Here is a 20,050-nt window from a genome sequence, read left to right as displayed (position 1 = left end):
TTTTATTGAATTCAAATTCCACCAGCTGCTGTGACAGGATTTAAGACCATAAGACATAGAAGTGGAAGTAAGGCCATTCGGCCCATCGAGTCCACTCTGCCATTCAATCATGGCTGATGGGGATTTCAACTCCACTTACCAGCATTCTCCCCGTAGCCCTTAATTCCTCGAGACATCAAATATCTATCAATCTCTGCCTTGAAGACATTTAGCGTCCCGGCCTCCACTGTACTCTGTGGCAATGAATTCCACAGGCCCACCACTCTCTGGCTAGAGAAATGTCTCCGCATTTCTGTTCTGAATTGACACCCTCTAATTCTAAGGCTGTGTCCACGGGTCCTAGTCTCCTCGCCTAAAGGAAACAATTTCCTAGCGTCCACACTTTCCAAGCCATGTATTATCTTGTAAGTTTCTATTAAGTCTCCCCTTAATCTTCTAAACTCCAATGAATACAATCCCAGGATCCTCAGCCGTTCCTCATATGTTAGACCAACCATTCCAGGGATCATCCGTGTGAATCTCCGCTGGACACGTTCCAGTGCCAGTATGTCCTTCATGAGGTGTGGGGACCAAAACTGGACACAGTTCTCCAAATGGGGTCTAACCAGAGCTTTATAAAGTCTCAGTAGCACAACGGTGCTTTTATATTCCAACCCTCTTGAGATAAGTGACAACATTGCATTCGCTTTCTTAATCACTGACTCAACCTGCAAATCACGGACTCAACCCAAGGTCCCAGAACATTACCTGGGGTGTGTGGATTAGTCTCATTGAAACTTACAGAATACTGAGAGGCCTGGATAGAGTGGACATGGGAAGATGTTCCCACTTGCAAGAGTAGGGGAGGCTAGGATCCGAGGGCACAGCCTCAGAGGGACGGGACAACCCTTTAGAACTGAGATGAAGAGGAATTTCTTCAGCCAGAGGGTGCTTAATCTGTAGAACCCATTTCCGCAGAGGGCTGTGGAGGCCAAGTTTTGAATACATTTAAAACTCTCAACTACCTTCCCACCAGCGCCCCCCCCCCCCCACCCCATTTATTTCTCCACCACCCCGAGGCTCCCAGCCTCATTCCTGATGAAGGGCTTTTGCCTGAAACGTTGATTCTCTTGCTCCTCGGATGCTGCCTGACCCGTTGTGCTTTTCCAGCACCACACTCTCGACTTTAATCTCTAGCATCTGTAGTCCTCACTTTCGCCTCTGTGGATTAAGTCCAGCAATAATACCAATAGGCCATCACCTCGTCCAGTGCTCCTGGAGTATCCTTGGCAACACACCTTCTCAAAGAGAAGCTGATAGAACTAGTCTTACATCATACACTGGTAAGGACTCCAGGAGTGTGAGACATTGTCAGTGCTTAGAATCCATACTCTTAGTTAATTTGCTGTTTTCTTTTTAATTTGGTCATCCTTCCACACAATACCAGCATTGGAACCACAGTCTTGGTCACTCGGTTACTTACGTAGAATTTGACTGGACGTCCTGTGGTTTGCTCGGCACTGATTCTGCTTCCTGTAGTGATACGAAGAGCGGTCGAGGAGTTTGGATCTCAACATGAATTTGGAAGGAAGGAGGGGGTAGATCTCATTGAAACTTACAGAATACTGAGAGGCCTGGATAGAGTGGACATGGGAAGGTGTTTCCACTTCCAAAAGTAGGGGAGACTAGGATCCAAGGGCATAGTCTCAGAGGGACAGGACGACCCTTTAGAACTGAGATGAAGAGGAATTTCTTCAGCCAGAAGAATCTGTGGGACTCATTGGCACAGCCAAATTTTTGAATGCATTTAAAACAGAGATAGATAGGTTCTTGATTAGTAAGGGAATGGAGAATTTCAAGGGAATAGATAGGAGAATAAGTTTCGGAAACATATCAGCCATGATCAAATGGTGGAACAGACTCAACTATCCAAATGGCCTAATTCTGCTCCTATATTTACAATCTGATGGTCATTTCTTTAATATCTCGGTAGGAAACCTCAATAGGCTCTTTCTTCTTTATGGGTTCCATCATGGACCTCGGAAGCCTGAATACGTTTCTCCCAGTTGCCGTTGATTGGACAGTCGATAACAGTTTGTTCTTGGACCTGTTTTTCACAGGGAGGTGGTCAAACCCCTTCTGCACCTTTGAGGAAGTTTGAAGTCACGAGAGAGGTGACAGGCTCAAAAGTGAAGAAAATCGGTTGCAATCAACATTCACATGTTTATCGTTCTTATCTATATTGTGTCACAATGTAAGCTGTGGTATTCCTCTGCTTCTGACTGCTATTCCACACACAATAGATCATTTTTGCAGATCTGTCTTTCCAGTCAAGGTAACTTAGTCTAATAGTACTGCGTGGTTGGCAGTATATTTTAACAGGGTGTTCACTAAAATGAACAAGTTCAATACAACCCAGATTGTTGGGATCATCTACTTTGCCAATGAATGCCTTGGTTATCTTTCTGAGTGGAGATTGCTGTACCACATTGAGCTCTTTGTGTGTGTAAATTCCTCCTTTTCTGCAGCTTTGTGACTAATTCCTAAGTTCTCCGACCACATGAGAGCTCATAAACTGACAGCCGTGCTCAGACAACTCAGCAGGACGAAAGGCCCTACACCCATCATGTGTATGTAATTTACAGGATTCCATGCAAAGGCTGCACAAAACACTATGTAGGACCAAGAAGCTGACAACGAGCAATCCGCATCCACAAACACCAACTAGCCACTAAACGCCATGACCAGCTGTCCCTAGTAGCCATACACACAGATGACAAGGACCACAAATTCCATTGGGACAACACAATGATCATAGGACAGGCCAAACAGGGAACAGCCAGAGAATTCCTAGAAGCATGGCACTCATCGATGGACTCCATCAACGAACACATTGACCTAGACCCAATATACCGGCCACTACAACTAGAACCGGCAACTGGAAACGGCAGGAATGGAACCAAGTAAATTCCAGAAGACACAGTACAGCAGCGCTTCACAGGAGGCTTCAAAGCACTGAGGATGTCACCGAGATGGGGGATGAAACATTTGCAAATCAACTTCCCAGCTCGGTGAACATACCCACAACCATGGCAACTAGCACCCAAGCTACGAACCTTTACCCAAGCCTTGAGCTAAATTCTGTTTTTGTACTCAGCTTTTGATTTTTAGACAATGCTACACTGTACCAATTGTCACCTTCATGAAGTCCAATCCCATGTTTTGCATGGTCTTTCTGTGACCTTCAATCTACTTGTGAGCATTGTATCTTTTCCATTTATTTTCACTGTGCTGATGGATCATATTACTAGACATACTTGAAATCTGTGTAATTCAATATTGTTTTAAATCACCTTCTCTTTCAGTTTGTATTTGCATAGTCATCAATGTTGTTTTACGTTGAATGATTGTAGATCTCACTGGACTTTGTACACAGCAGTGTTTCCTTTATTTCTCATTCATTTTAACTCTGCATATCTATAATACTGTATTAAATTCTTTAATAATTATGAAATTGTATTCCTGCTGTTCTGTAGTATCCAACTGTTTTCACATCTTTTAAAATCTATTTCTTTCTAACACTGCATCTCTGCACTGCTATCTGGGCTTTTTCCAATATTTTCAGGGTTTTCCTACCTTCATTGGCATCCTAAATGGTGGCAACCTGATTTTTCCAGCGGTTTCCCACTTTCTGCAGCTGAGATGGGGTTTTCCTGCTTCCTCTAGGATAAAATGGGCACGGTTCTGCCTTTTCAGGTCTAAGTTATCAACGATTCTCTTCTGCACAAAGGCTTAAATAAAGTTCTCTGTTTGCAGCCTTTATAAAACTTTACACTGAAATTGCTCTAAGTTACTGAGTCCTGGCCCTTTTAATGCTTTCATTTCTTTTACAGACTGCAGCTTTTTAACTTCTTTTTTAATTATGGGATAAAATGGGAAATGTTTTTGTAACAAAGGACTGGGAAGGAATTACTGCACGTTAGAAAATAAGTTACCAGAACTCATTGTGCGTTGTGTTTACATTGTTGCTTTGGTCAAGTAGTGGGGGGGAAGATGAGATAACACAGCATTGCACTGCAGCGTGTGTGATGAGAGTGGGCCTGCCAGCAGTAGGTAGCTGATTGGTTTCTACAAATGTGATCAGTCATGGATGCTGGAAGTTATCGGCCTGATGACGGCTTTCAGATAGTCTCCTAACTGGATGAACAGCTTGGGGGTTTACAGTCGGGACTGAGAAGCCTCTAGACTGCTGGAAGACCAGATTCTGTCTCTACTGCTCTGCAGTAAAGGTTGCTGTGAGCTGTTTCCTTTAATCAATAACTAAGAGACTTTGCAGTCAGTGTACCAATCACCCTGTGCCTTCTGCAAAAAAGTGGAAGAATCCAGTGAAAGGGATTGAATAACAAAAGGTCTTGGGAAACAAAAGGGATACCTCATCAAACTGCGTGAACTGGTGCAACTGAACTGTGCTTCAGCCCTCCACCCAAAACCCCCAACGTTCTTCCTGTTTGGTTATGTCTGCCTCTATGAGTGCGTGTGTAGGGGGTTAAAACGGATGAGGGTTTTAGCTGGTAGAGTTATAATCTGATAGTTATTTTGTCTGCCTGTGGCTGAAGCTTGTTCACAATAAACAGCAGCAGAAAGTGAGGACTGCAGATGTTGGAGATCAGAGTCGAGAGTGGGGTGCTGGAAAAGCACAGCAGGTCAGGCAGTATTCGAGGAGCAGGAGAATTGACAGTTTGGGAATAAGCTGTGCTTTTCCAGCAGCACACTCTCAACACACAGTAAACAGTAGTGCGTGTTACGCATACATACCTTGGCTGTGTTGTCTGATTCCATCAGGCAGGCAAATCAGGGGATTTTGCTTATTTGGATTAAATCTTTACATTTTGTAACAAGCCCAGCATTAGAGGGGCTCAAGTCTCAGCACACTTTCCCAAGTGGGTCGCAACATTTTCCTGATTTTCCTTCTGTAAGACTCTTTCACTGGACTTCTTTAAATTTGCTGTTGTCTCTTCCTGCCATTACAGCTGCAGACTAAGTAGGTCAGTGGTAACTGGCTTGCTTGATGTTTTTGATTTCTGGGTATTCTGGATTTCTGATCCTCATGATCATAGTCTTAGAGGAGAGAGTTATAAACATACAACTGGGTATTCTGGGTATTCTGGATTTCTGATCCTCATGATCATAGTCTTAGAGGAGAGAGTTATAAACATTCAGCCCATCATGTCTATGCTGACTAAGCTAAAAATCACACAGCACCAGGTTATAGCTCAACAGCTTTATTTGGAAGTACTAGCTTTCAGGGCATCGCTCCTTCATCAGGTAACGAGTGGGGCAGGATCATAAAACACAATATTGATAGCTCCCGCTTTCTTGTGTGATTTTTAACTTTGTCCACCCCCGCAATACTGGCACCTCCATCATGGCTACCATCGACACCACCAACGACCAGTTCAAGGTGGAGAGGATCTCCCAGAAGATCATGCATATCGACACAGATATCAAGTTTCTGCAGAGATGCAGGAAAGCAGGAGCTATCAATTCTGTGTCTCATGATCTTGCCCCAGTGATGAAGGAGCAGCGGTCTGAAAGCTAGTACTATGTTAATTAACAAATACTAAAACTAGAGTCAAGAATGGAGTGGTGCTAGAAAAGCACAGCAGGTCAGGCTGCATCTGAGGAAGAAAAATTACGTTTTGGGCAAAAGCCCTTCATTTTAAGTGCTCAACCAGATGACTGTAGAGTCATGGAGTCATACAGATGTACAGCACGGAAACAGATCCTTCAGTCCAACCCGTCCATGCCGACCAGATATCCCAACCCAATCTAGTCTTATTTGCCAGCACTTGGCCCATATCCCTCCAAACCCTTCCTATTCATAAACCCATCCAAATGCCTTTTAAATGTTGCAATTGTACCAGTCTCCACCGCTTCATCTGGCAGCTCATTCCATACACGTACCACCCTCTGCGTGAAAATGTTGTCCTTTAGGTTTCTTTTATATCTTTCACCTCTCACCCTAAACCTATGCCCTCGAGTTCTGGACTCCCCGACCCCAGGGAAAAGACTTTGTCCAATTATCCTATCCATGCCCCTCATGATTTTGTAAACCTCTATAAGGTCACCCCTCAGCTTCCGACGCTCCAGGGAAAATAGCCCCAGCCTGTTCAGCCTCTCCCTAAAACTCAAATCCTCCAATCCTTGTAAATCTTTTCTGAAATCTTTCAAGTTTCACAACATCCTTCCAATAGGAAGGAGATCAGAATTGCACACAATATTCTAAAAGTGGCTTAACCAATGTCCTGCATGGCCACAACATGACCTCCCAACTCCTGTACTGAATGCACTGACCAATAAAAAAAAACATACCAAACACCTTCTTCACTATCCTATCTACCTGCGGCTCTACTTTCAAGGAGCTATGAACCTGCACTCCAAGGTCTCTTTGTTCAGCAACACTCCCTAGGACCTTATCATTAAGTGTATAAGTCCTGCTAAGATTTGCTGTTCCAAAATGCAGCACCTCTCATTTATCTAAATTAAATTCCATCTGCCACTCCTCAGCCCATCGGCCCATCTGTTCAAGATCCTGTTGTAATCTGAGGAGACCTTCTTCGCTGTCCATTACACCTCCAATTTTGGTGTCATCTGCAAACTTACTAACTGTACCTCATATGCTGACATCCAAATCATTTATATAAATGACAAGAACTAGAGGACCAAGCACTGATCTTTGTGACACTCCATTGGTCACAGGCCTCCAGTCTGAAAAACAACCCTCCACCATCACCCTCTGTCTCCTACATTTGAGCCAGTTCTGTATCCAAATGGCTAGTTCTCCCTGTATTCCATGAGATCTGACCTTGCTAATCAGTCTCCCATGGGGAACCTTGTCCAATGCCTTACTGAAGTCCATATAGATCACATCTACTGCTCTGCCCTCATCAATCCTCTCTGTTACTTCTTCAAAAAACTCAGTGAAGTTCATTAAACATGATTTGCCATGCACAAAGCCATGTTGACTATCCTTAATCAGTCCTTGTCTTTCCAAATACATGAAAATCCTGTCCCTCAGGATTCTCTCCGACAACTTGCCCATTACTGACGTCAGGCTCACCATTCTATAATTCCCTGGTGTTTCCTTAGCACCTTTCTTAAATAGTGGTACCACATTAGCTAACCTCCAGTCTTCCAGCAACTCATCTGTAACTTTCGATAATGCAAATAGCAAGTGGGGCAGCAATCACTTACCTAGCTTCCCACAGAGTTCTAGGGTACACCTGGGGATTTACTCACCTTTACCCATTTCAAGACATCCAGCACTTCCTCCTCTGTAATATGGACATTTTTCAAGATGTCATCACCTATTTCCCCACATTCTATATCTTCCATATCCTTTTCCACAGTAAATACTGATGCAAAATACTTGTTTCGTATCTCCCCCATCTCCTGCAGCTCCACACATAAGCTGCTTTGCTGATCTTTGAGGGGCCCTATTCTCTCCCCAGTTACCCTTTTGAGCTTAATGTATTTATAAAAACCCCTTGGATTTTCTATAACTCTATTTGCCAAAGCTATCTCGTGTCCTCTTTTTGCCCTCCTGATTTCCCGCTTAAGTATACTCCTACTGCCTTTATACTCTTCTAAGGAGTCTCTCGATCTATCCTGTCTATACCTGACATATGCTTCCTTCTCTTTCTTAACCAAAACAACAATTTCTCTAGTCATCCAGCATTCCCTATATCTACCAGCCTTCCCTTTCACCCTAACAGGAATAAAATCTTCGAGGAGAAAGTGAGGTCTGCAGATGCTGGAGATCAGGGCTTATGCCCGAAACATCGAATCTCCTGTTCCTTGGATGCTGCCTGACCTGCTGCGCTTTTCCAGCAACACATTTTCAACCCTAACAGGAATATACTTTCTCTGGACTCCCGTTATCTCATTTCTGAAGGCTTCCCATTTTCCAGCCGTCCCTTTACCTGTGAACATCTGCCCCCAAACAGCTTTTGAAAGTTCTTGCCTAATACTGTCAAAATTCATCAACAAACACTCTACAAACAAAAAGCCATTGCCCTAAATACAGCTTCTGTTAACTGAAGAAACCATGACTGACACATTTCTGTCAGATATACACAAAGATGATGCAGTTTAATCAGACGGTTATTACCTTTATATGGCATTTCAGATAGCAATCTCAGATTTAAATTTAACAATTAAAAAATGTTTGTTACAAAAACATCCATCCCATTTTTCCTCCATATGGTAGCTCCTGTACTTCAGCAACTTAAACTTCACATTTAATTGTCAGATAGTTCACTACCTCAGTAATTTTAAGTTTTCCTGGCTCCTGGTGAGTTGAATATTTCTGTTGACAGGTTTATAACTGTTTTGTCTTCTTTACAGCCTCCATCTTATGCCTCTCGCCTATCTCACAATTTAGCCTCCTTTCAACTGAACACCTAACTCTATGTCTTTTCCCCATACCTATACCCCAGACCCTATCATAACATGGGTTGTCTTCAGCACAAAGAACTCATTCTCACCTACAGATGGGTCCCAAGACCAGCTTTTCTTTCTCCATTTTACCATGATCCATCCCTCTGTCTGCCTAACATGCTTTCTCTCCTTTGGGCTCAGTCTCCACCTATCCACACTCTCCTTCTAACCCCCAAAACCCACCCTCAAGTCCCTGTCTTCAACATTTCTGCCAACATTTTCCGAGCTACTGTCAGTTCTGAAGAAGTGTTACTGGACCCGAAACATTAACTTTGCTCTCTCTCCGCAGATGCTGCCAGACCTGCTGAGTTTTTCCAGCAATTTCTGTTTTTGGTCGCCTTCCCAAAGTCCTTTCACAGCCTCTCCCTCCCGCTACCCCTTGTGCATACCTCCACCCCACTTGTAGCCTCAATGTCTGGGCACTCCTTTCTCAGCCTCCTCCATATCCCCCCAACTCACCCTCTTTTGCAGTTCCCCTGGCAACCTCCTCAATTTGTCTTCCAATTGGTCACTGCTCCTCCAATCACAGGTTGCTTATCTCCCCACCTTTGCTGCTGATAGGTCCTTAGGCACAGTTGGATGGAGCAACTCCTCCCCAATTTGGTCCATTCCCCCCAAGGGGTCAGTCCTCCCATCAGCCCCCATGACTCTATTTTTTCCTGTTGCTTTGGGGATGACAAGGCAAAGGACCCTGTGCATTTTGAGTCCTGATTCAAAGAAACATCCACTGCAATGGCACATCAGTCACGTGATGGATCTTGTTCAGAATATCTTTTGGCACTTCATCAGGCTTCTCCAGCAACACACTCCAAGTAACTGACCTTCACCTCCTTTTGAGGTAGAAGGGGGCAAGAGAAACAGACGCACGGGAATAACACCTGCAAACATCCTTCCAGGTCGCACACCATCCCGACTTGGAACTGTCGCACTGTCCCCTCATGGCTGCCCTGGTGAAAATTCGGGAACTCCCTCACTAATAGAACCTGTTAGTGTACTTGCGCCATGTTAACTGCAGCAGTTCAGAATCGTTCACCTCATCCGGGCCTGTTCAGGAGCGGACACTAAATGTTGGCCTCATCAGCAAACTCCATACCCCCGTGAATGAACTTTTGTGACGAGAATCAGAATTAGGTTTGGTGGGGAGGGGGTGCGCTTATGAAACAGTTTCAATATTGAAGTGAAAAATCAAAGGAAGTCATTCCAATATTTCTCACTTTGACGAGTGCAGAGGGCCGGGGAGCATCTGCTCCACATACTACACGTGACAGTCTTGGTCAAAATATTTTGTGGCAACATGGGAACTCAAGGAAAACAATTGAAGACAAAGCAAGGACCCAATTTTTGAGGAACAATGGGAGCAGCCAGAGCTGTACAGTGTTAGACTGAGAAGATTGCTAAGGGTGAGGTGGGAATGAGATTGCTGGGACGGGGAGCTAAAGATTTCACCTGCCAAAAAAACAAAATCACTGCGAAGGGTGAGTTTCCTTCAATTCATGCCTCAGTCACTGACCTACAGTTTTGAATCCAGCACTGCCTGTCACCCTTTGATCATCTGCCTTAGTTGAATGGGTTCTGTTGAATTTGGGGTCAAGCTACTTAAAGCAGGGGGTTACAGAGAACACGATATTTCGTCTGGGCTGGGGACAGAAGGAGAGCTGACCGGGAAAGGAATTGGAATTCCTGAACATGAAAGCTTCCTGTTCTGGCTAAACATGCAAGGACTTTGACAGCAACTACAGTAGAGTTAATGATCCAAAATATGTCTCCAGTTCATGGTGGTCTTCAAAGAGGAATTCAGAATGCTTTGTTCTTTGTTATAATTGAAAAGGTTTAATGACAAATGGCAGATCCTGAGGTAAATGGAGTCATGTCTTTGAGAAATACAATTAGGTTAATCATATGTGCAGCTTGTTATAACAAAGCTTGGCTGTATCAACGATGTGAGAGGTTAAATTTTAACTACAGAACACAACACAACTTTTAAGCATTAGTCCTTATCTACCCAACCCTGTAGCAAGAGGAGGAGGAAACATGAAAAACGAAAATTAGCTGAACGCTCCACACTCCAGGTTGCAACAGGTGTGCCCATACTGCTTCAGTGAGCTTCTATTATGCCACATTCTTTTCCTGTGAACGTTCCAATCAGTATCTGGCCTTTATGTTGTGCACATTCGAATGTACATTTCAAACACTTTATTCAGCATTGTCTTTGTTCTGAAAATGTGGTCGAGACTTTGTTATTTATGCAAGAATTTCATGGTAATGTTTCCGTGCCAGTCCCATACAATACAGGGTTTGTTGAATTTAACTATAGAACATATTTCATGATATTTGCCCTTACAGTGCTTATAGCTCAGTGGGTAGCCCCCACTAGCTCTTAGTCTGAAGGCTGTGGGTTCAAATTGTGCTCCACAGTCTGGATCAGAAAAATCAACACCGCTACTCCAATGCAGTGTCTCATGAGTGTTGTATAGTTACACTCTCCAGATTCTGATGTTGGTTGAGGGAGGAATATTAGTCAAGATGAAACTCCCTGCTTATCATGGATTATTTATATCTACTAAGGGTCATAGAGATGTACAGCATGGAAATAGACTCTTCGGTTCAACTCGTCCATGCCAACCAGATGTGCTAAATTATTTTAGTTCCATTTGCCTGCACTTGGCCCATATCCCTCTAAACCCTTCCTATTCATATACCCATCCAGACGCCTTTTAAATGTTCTAATTGTACCAGTCTCCACCACTTCCGCTGGCAGCTCATTCCATAAACACACCATCCTCTGTAGCCCCTTATGTCCCTTTTAAACCTTTCCCTCTCACCCTAAACCTATGCTCTCTGGTTCTGGACTGCCCTACCCTGGGAAAAGGACTTTGGCAGTCCACCTTACTAAAGAGGCAGGTAGAGTATAAGTTTAATATTTGTCCAAAAGACATTAGCATCAACAGTGCAACACTCCCCTCAGTATCTCCAAGACTTCCGATTCCCCGGCCCCCAACGCCTCATCTTCACCATGGATATCCAATCCCTCTACACCTCCATCCACCATGACCAGGGCCTCCAAGCTCTCTGTTTTTTCCTCTCCCGACGTCCCCAACAGTACCTTTCCACCAACACTCTCATTCATTTGGCCGAACTGGTCCTCACCCTTAACAATTTCTCCTTCGAATCCTCCCACTTCCTCCAGACCAAAGGGGTAGCCATGGGCACACATATGGGCCCTAGCTATGCCTGTCTCTTTGTTGGCTACGTAGAACAGTTGATCTTCCGTAACTACACCGGCACCACTCCCCACCTCTTCTGCCGCTACATTGACGACTGCATTGGCGCCACCTCATGCTCCCGCGAGGAGGTTGAGCAATTCATCTACTTCACCAACACATTCCACCCTGACCTTAAATTTACCTGGACCATCTCTGACACCTCCCTCCCCTTCCTGGAACTCTCCATCAATGACGATCGACTTGACACTGACATTTTTTACAAACCCACCGACTCCCACAGTTACCTGGATTATACATCTTCCCACCCTACCTCTTGCAAAAATGCCATCCCGTATTCCCAATTCCTCCACCTCCGCCGTATCTGCTTCCAGGAGGACCAGTTCCACCACAGAACACACCAGATGGTTTCCTTCTTTAGAGACCACAATTTCCCTTCCCACATGGTTAAAGATGCCCTCCAATGTATCTCATCCACATCCCGCACCTCTGCCCTCAGACCCCACTCCTCCAACCGTAACAAGGACAGAACGCCCCTGGTGCTCACCTTTCACCCTACTAACCTTCGCATAAATCAAATCATCCGCCGACATTTCTGCCACCTCCAAAAAGACCCCACCACCACGGATATATTTCTGTCCCCACCCCTTTCCGCCTTCCGCAAAGACCGTTCCCTCCATGACTACCTAGTCAGGTCCACGTCCCCCTACAACCCACCCTCCCATCCTGGCACCTTCGCCTGCCATTGCAGGAACTGGAAAACCTGCACCCACACCTCCTCCCTCACTTCTATCCAAGGCCCTAATGGAGCCTTCCACATCCATCAAAGTTTTACCTGCACATCCACTAATATCATTTATTGTATCCGTTGCTCCCAATGCTGTTTCCTCTACATTGGGGAGACTGGGCGCATCCTAGCAGAGCGCTTTAGGGAACATCTCCGGGACACCCGCACCAATCAACCACACCGCCCTGTGGCCCAACATTTCAACTCCCCCTCCCACTCTGCCGAGGACATGGAGGTCCTGGGCCTCCTTCACCGCCGCTCCCTCACCACCAGACGCCTGGAGGAAGAATGCCTCATCTTCCGCCTCGGAACACTTCAACCCAAGGGCATCAATATGGACCTCAACAGTTTCCTCATTTCCCCTTCCCCCACCTCACACTAGTTCCAAACTTCCAGCTCAGTACTGTAACCATGACTTGTCCGGACTTGTCCGACCTGCCTATCTCCTTTTCCACCTATCCACTCCACCCTCTCCTCCCTGACCTATCACCTTCATCCCCTCCCCCACTCACCCATTGTACTCTACGCTACTTTCTCCCCACCCCCACCCTCCCCTAACTTATCTCTCCACGCTTCAGGCTCACTGCCTTTATTCCTGATGAAAGGCTTTTGCCCGAATCATCGATTTCGCTGCACTTTGGATGCTGCCTGAACTGCTGTGCTCTTCCAGCACCACTAATCCAGAATCTGGTTTCCAGCATCTGCAGTCATTGTTTTTACTCCCTCAGTATTCTACCACAGTATAAAGCATATATGTCACATATTCAGTGGCACTTAATCTACTGATCGAGAGTCGAGAGCCTTATAAAGTAACAAATATTGTTAAATGTCTTAAGATTTTACACACTAAAAATGTATCTCTTTCCTTCCACTGTAGTCACACTTTCTGTTTGATTTGGCTTGACATTTGGTATGAATTGTTCCAGCATAAATGTTCAAACAGACAATCTCTTGCCATCTCATTTCCATTTCATCATTCACTCTGACTGCATTGTTTTAGCCTCTTAATTTTTTTCCCTTTTCACTCATTTCTTACTTTCCCCCATAGCCCGTCTCTGACTCGCAACACTGATTTAACAGTAAGCTGTTTTTGAACTTGCCTGTCCCAGCTCAATGAATGAGTGCCAAAGCTGCGGCTGGATTGAGATCCTGAACTCCTGCCCCTTGATCCCAGTGAGAAGGATGTTCCAGACATTGTGAAGGAGGAGGTGTGCAAAATATTGGATGGGATAAACATAGTGACGGAGGAGATGTTCAGATGCATTGGATCAACTGGAGCATCTGATCCATAGGGAACAGTGGATCCCTTGGGAGCATTCAATTTCTTAAGTTGGGTATTCTGCCATCCGAGTGTATTCAGTCTCCTGTAGCTAATCGATCTGTGTGTATTGTCTGGGGTTATTAGAAGACCCAGGATATTAATCACAAAAAAGAACATATCAGGAAGAAGAACTAGTTCATACAGGAGTACTGGCCATGGGGGCTATTGGATTACGTGGGTCTATTAGATCACTTGATTATATTAGATTACTCATTTCCATCAGATTATTTGAGCGAGTGTGATAACCCCTTTAAGGTCCATGGGGAATCACTAATTAATCTTCCTCTGGAGCTTATTGAACGTAAGTTCTGTTGGCAACAGGCAACGACTTGTCCAGCTAGGACTCATCACCTGAGCTCTTTGTCACACAGACCTAGAAATGTCTGTCCCAGGCTGGATCTGGCCTATTTACACCACGAGTAGTGGCTCTATTTAAATAGTGTTCCGTTCCAGAGTTGTCAGTGCAGTATGTTATCAGATGTTATAAGATTACTTCAGGGTACTGGATTGATTGTCTCTATTAGGTTGTCCATATGTAGTCATTAGCCCTGATTGGATAAGATTCGAGTGATCACCTGATAATATTTGATCAAATTAAGTCATTGGATCACCTCAGTGTATTAGATCCAGAGTGTGGTGCTGGAAAAGCATAGCAGGTCAGGCAGCATCTGAGGAGCAGGAAGATCGACGTTTTGGGCAAAAGTCCTTCACCAGGATGAAGGGCTGTGCTTTTCCAGTATCACACTCTTGACTCTAATCTCAAGCAGCTGCGGTCCTCACTTTTGCCTCAGTGTATTGGATCTCCAGTGATCACTATATCACCTGTAAGGCTTGCCAGTGTCAAGGCCTATGTGTGAAGGCCTGAGTGTGTAAAGGCCGGTGTGTAAAGGCCTGGGAGGCTCTGTGGAAAGGTTAGAAGAGACTGGTTTGAGGAATGATGGATTTAGGTTACATGGTTAGATTGGAGCAATTGCATTGTTCTGTCTGCATGGGTCATCTATGAACATAGCGTTATCTGGAGGAATTAGAGCACGAGAAGTATTGATTGGCCAATTGTATGAGATCACTATTAGATATTGAATCACTTGGGGCTATCATATTACCTTTAGACAAGTCAACTGAATGCATTGGGTCACCAATAGTAATAGATCAACTGAGGATATTGGATCAACTTAGACTGGTTAGAGCAGCAAAGAAGGTAATTTGCCCTATTGAGTCAGTTCTGGATCTTTATTTCATTAAACAAATTACAATCAGTTCTGGATCTTAGCAAAAGCCATCCAGTTAGTTCTATTCCTTAGTCCTGTCCTTGTTATAGTCCTGCAAAGTTATTTTCATTTCGAATGCTTATCTAATTTCATTTTGAAACTCACAATTATGTCTTACTCTGCCACCCTTTCAGGGTGTAAATTCTAGATCATAATTGGCTGCATAAGACATTTTTCATCATGATGGGTGTGTTCTTTAAATCTTAATTCATTGGGATGAATCTCTTTTGACTCATGGTTTTAAACGTCACTTCCAAAGTCTATTCTCAAACCTCTCTTCTTTTATGGTGAAGAAAGCAACTGCTCCACTCTATCCATGTAACCTAAGTCTATCATTCCTGAAACTAGTCTCTTCAAACTTTTTCACACAGCATTTCAGGCCTTTACACACAGATCTTTACAAACCCAGGCCTTTACAAACCCAGGCCTTTACACACACAGGCCTTTACACACACAGGCCTTTACACACTCAAGCCTTTACACACAGTCTTTTACACACAGGCATTTACACACTCAGGCCTTTACACACAGGCCTTTACACACACAGGCCTTTACACACTCAAGCCTTTACACACAGTCTTTTACACACTCAGGCATTTACACACTCAGGCCTTTACAAAGGTCTTGTGGCACAATGGGTAGCATTTTTGCCTCTGATCCAGACCTTCTGGGTTTGAGGCGCATTCCATGACTTGATAGTCATAGAATGTGCTTCAAAATGTGGTCAAACCAACATGTGAATCCTACAATTTCAGTTTATGTAATCTGTCCTCATAATTTAATATTATTATGAAAGATGGGTTAGTAAATTTGCGGATGACACTAAGGTCGATAAAGCTGTAGATACTGCAAAAGGATGTTGCAGGTTACAGAGGGACATAGATAAGCTGCGGAGCTGGGCTGACAGGTGGCAATTGGAGTTTAATGCAGAAAAGTGTGAGGTGATTCACTTTGGAAGGAGCAACAGGAAAAAAGAGTGCTGGACTAATGGTACGATTCTTGGTAGTGTAGATGAGCAGAGAGATCTCAGTGTCCATACACATACATCCCTACAAGTTGCCACCCAGGTTGATGGGGTTATTAAAAAGGCATACGGTACGTTAGCTTTTATTGGTAGAGGGATTGGGTTTCACAGCCACAAGTTTGTGCAGCAGCTGTACAAAACTCTGATGCGCCGCACTTTGCATATTACGTACAGTTCTGGTCACTGCATTATAGGAAGGATGTGGAAGCTTTGGAAAGGATTCAGAGGAGATTTACTAGGATGTTGCCTGGTATGGAGGGAAGGCTGAGGGACTTGAGGTTGTTTTCGTTAGAGAGAAGAAGATTGAGAGGTGACTTAAGATAATCAGGGAGTTAGATAGTGAAAGCCTTATTCCTCGGATGGTGATGGCTTGCACAAGGGGACATAGCTTTAAATTGAGGGGTGATAACTAGAGGACAGATGTCAGAGGTAGTTTCTTTACTCAGAGAATAGTAGAGGCGTGGAGCGAACTACCAGCAACAGTAGTAGACTTGCCAACTTTAAGGGCATTTAAATGGTCATTGGACAGACATATGGATGAAAATGGAATAGTGTGAGTTAGATGGGCTTCAGATTGGGTTGAAAATGTGTTGCTGGTTAAAGCGCAGCAGGTCAGGCAGCATCCAAGGAACAGGAAATTCGACGTTTCGGGCAAAAGCAGATTGGGTTGGTCCAACAATGAGGGCCGAAGGGCCTGTACTGCGCTGTAATGTTCTATGTTATTTAATATGATCTTATTTACCAGATACCACTTCAGTAAGTCTATGCTGCCTTTCCTTTAAGACAAATAGGTTCATCCTAAGGTATGGTGCTGAGAATTGCAGAGTATTTGACATATCGGCCAACCAGGAATTTGTATAACTGAAGTATAACTCCTACTTCCTTGTGTTCTACACCTTTGGATACAAAGTCCAACATTGCCTCAGATCTCTCCTGTACAAGTTCCTGTAGGTGAGCTGTGTACTTGAGCCCACGAGTCCCTTCTGAACTTCCCTGTTTCTCGACTTGTTTCATTTAGGAAACATCTCATTTTGTCCTTGTCAGCAGCAAAGTGCTGACCTCATATTTGCATCAATCGAAATCCTTCCATCCATTCCTATGATCTGTCAATACCACTCTGCAATTTTGTGCTTCTATCCACAATGCTTACAAAGCACCCATGCATGTGCTACCAATAAACTTTCTGACACATCATCTAAGTCATTAATAAACAGTGCAGCACTCACAGTGGTGTTTGCAGGATGCTGCTAGTTGCATTCTGCCAATTAAAATGTCTGCCCATTTCCCTGACTTTGTCTCTCCTGCCTCCTCAGCCAATCCTAACCAGGCTGGTGAATTCATTTCAATTTCATAAGCTTCAACTTCTGGCTAACAGTCTCAGATGATAAGCTTTTCAGAATGCCTTCCAGAACCCTAGAGAAATAACATTAATGGATGCACCCCATTTCATTATTGTTGTCACCTTTTCGAAACATTCCAATAATTTTGTCAGACATGCTGTGCTCTTCCAGCACCACTAATCCAGAATCTGGTTTCCAGCATCTGCAGTCATTGTTTTTACCTCGTTGATTTTAACCCTACTGTGAATCCTCTTGCAAGGATGCCTGCCTTGAAGAAGTTTTCCTCCTCTTGCTACAAGAATCTCCCCTCCCCCACTGCAACTCCCAGGTCATTTCCTCTGCCCTGAAGCTCTTCAACCATGTCCTGAAACAAACTCGCTACTACAGCCACATTTGCTTCCCTCACCACCAGATGTCTGGAGGAAGAACACCTCATCTTTCACCTCGGAACACTTCAACCCCAGGGCATCAATGTGGACTTCATCAGTTTCCTCATTTCCCTTTCCCCCACCTCACCCTAGTTCCAAACTTCCAGCTCAGCACTGTCCCCAAGACTTGTCCTACCTGCCTATCTCCTTTTCCACCTATCCACTCCACCCTCCTCCCTGACCTATCACCTTCATCCCCTCCCCCATTCACCTATTGTGCTCTATGCTACTTTCTCCCCACCCCCACCCTCCTCTCACTTACCTCTCCACCCTTCAGGCTCTCTGCCTTTATTCCTGATGAAGGGCTTTTGCCCGAAACGTCGATTTTACTGCTCCTCGGATGCTGCCTGAACTGCTGTGCTCTTCCAGCATCACTAATCCAGAATCTGGTTTCCAGCATCTGCAGTCATTGTTTTTACCTACCATCATTTATCCATTACTGGTTCACTCTCATCTGCAAATTGTCAAGGTGTTTAATTTCCCTCTTCAATTGGGGTATGAGACTGTCTCAGCACATTACGTCACCTAGCATTATGCCCTCTTGGAAAATCAACACCCTGGCTCAATAAAGTGCATAGAAACAAGTTGTGTGTCAGATCTCCTAAATTGAATAGATCACATTGATAGTACTGGATTACACGGAGGAATTAAATGCCTTTGTATTAAATCACATTGGCAGAATTAGATCAGTTATGAGTGACAGATCACCTGAAGTTTTCAGTCACATGAGAGTATTGGATGATCAGAGTTCAATATATTGAATAGTCTAGACATTGTGGATAATCTGCATGAATTAGAACTGGTTACAATGGCTAATCTCATGATTCCGAATTACATAGATGCACTGATCTTAGAATATTCAAATATTTGGAGACAATATCTCTCCTAAACGTATAAAACCAAGTCGAAAGTATTACATATAACAGGGGTGTTTGTTCACCTGTGGGTGGACCTAGGTTTGCCTAGGTGCATTGGCTTGCATAATTGGATTAGATCACCTTGGAATATTGGGTTACTGGGGTTGTTAAATCACCTTGATGTGTAAGCACTGATAGCATTGTATCACCGGGCACCCGTCAATATTGGATCAAGTCTATGACATCACTTGAGCCGATTAGATCACAGGAGCATTGGATGATGCGTGTACCATATTGCCAGGAAGTATGGATCACATGAAAGCATTAGATAACTACATCAGCAGGATTATATCACCATGATGGATTACATCATTTAGACATGTTTGTATTGGATTACATGGGGATTTGAGATTATACTGAGGCACTGGACCCACCTGGGCTAATTGAATGCTTTGGATTATCTGCATTAATTGATCCCTGGAAACTACTGGATTACCTGCATACATCAGATGACCCGGGGATATGAGATGGGCTGGTGTACCCAATCACCTAGGCTATGTGCTGAACTGGGATATTACTCATTTCATTCAACTCGATCATGAGAAATATTAAATCACTGGGAACATTTGATGGCCCAGGAGTAATAGATCCCCCAAATCTAATTAATTACCTGAGCAATATTAGGCAACCAAATGGATGACATTGCCTGGAGATCACCAAAAGCCTAAGTACTATTGATTATCTGGACCTGTTGGATCATCGAAGAGTATCAGATCATCTGGAACTCATCGATCATCCAGGGTATTGGATCGCTTGGAATTTAGAACACTCAGGATGGTAGCTTTGGATCACCTAGAGAGACTGGATCGCCCAATAATATTGAATTAACAGGTGGCACAGTGGCTCAGTGGTTAACACTGCTGCCTCACAGTGCTAGGGACCCAGCTTTTATTCTCCCCTCAGGTGATAGTCTGTGTGGAGTTTGCATGTTCCCCCTGTGTTTATGTGGGTTTCCTCTGGGTACTTTGATTTCATCCCACAGTTCAAAGATGTATAGGTAGGTGGATTGGCCATGCTAATTTGCCCATAGTGTTCAGGGATGTGCAGGCTCGATGGATTAGCCATGGGAAATGCAGGGTTATGGAGATGGGTCTGGGTTGGATGCTTTTTGGAGGGTCAGTGTGGGCTGAATGGCTTGCTGTCATGCTGTGCTGATTCTATCATTTTGGCTGGCTCAGTGGTTAGCACTGTTGCCTCACAGTGCCAGGGAACCAGGTTCAAATCCAGCCTCAGGTGACTGCCTGTGTGGAGTTTGCACATTCTCCC

General features: G+C 44.2%; 1 protein-coding gene across 1 annotated transcript in view; it reads right to left on the bottom strand.

Annotated features, from left to right (window-relative positions):
* esr1 (estrogen receptor 1) overlaps positions 1–20,050 on the bottom strand; it is a 305,431-nt gene that overhangs the window by 162,110 nt on the left and 123,271 nt on the right. The gene's annotated exons all lie outside the window — the stretch shown is intronic.

The sequence above is a fragment of the Hemiscyllium ocellatum genome, chromosome 10 (assembly GCF_020745735.1).
Source record: "Hemiscyllium ocellatum isolate sHemOce1 chromosome 10, sHemOce1.pat.X.cur, whole genome shotgun sequence".
Classification (NCBI taxonomy): Eukaryota; Metazoa; Chordata; class Chondrichthyes; order Orectolobiformes; family Hemiscylliidae; genus Hemiscyllium; species Hemiscyllium ocellatum.
The sequence above is the reverse complement of the archived record's forward strand: the minus strand, read 5'-3'. Positions and strand labels throughout refer to the sequence as shown.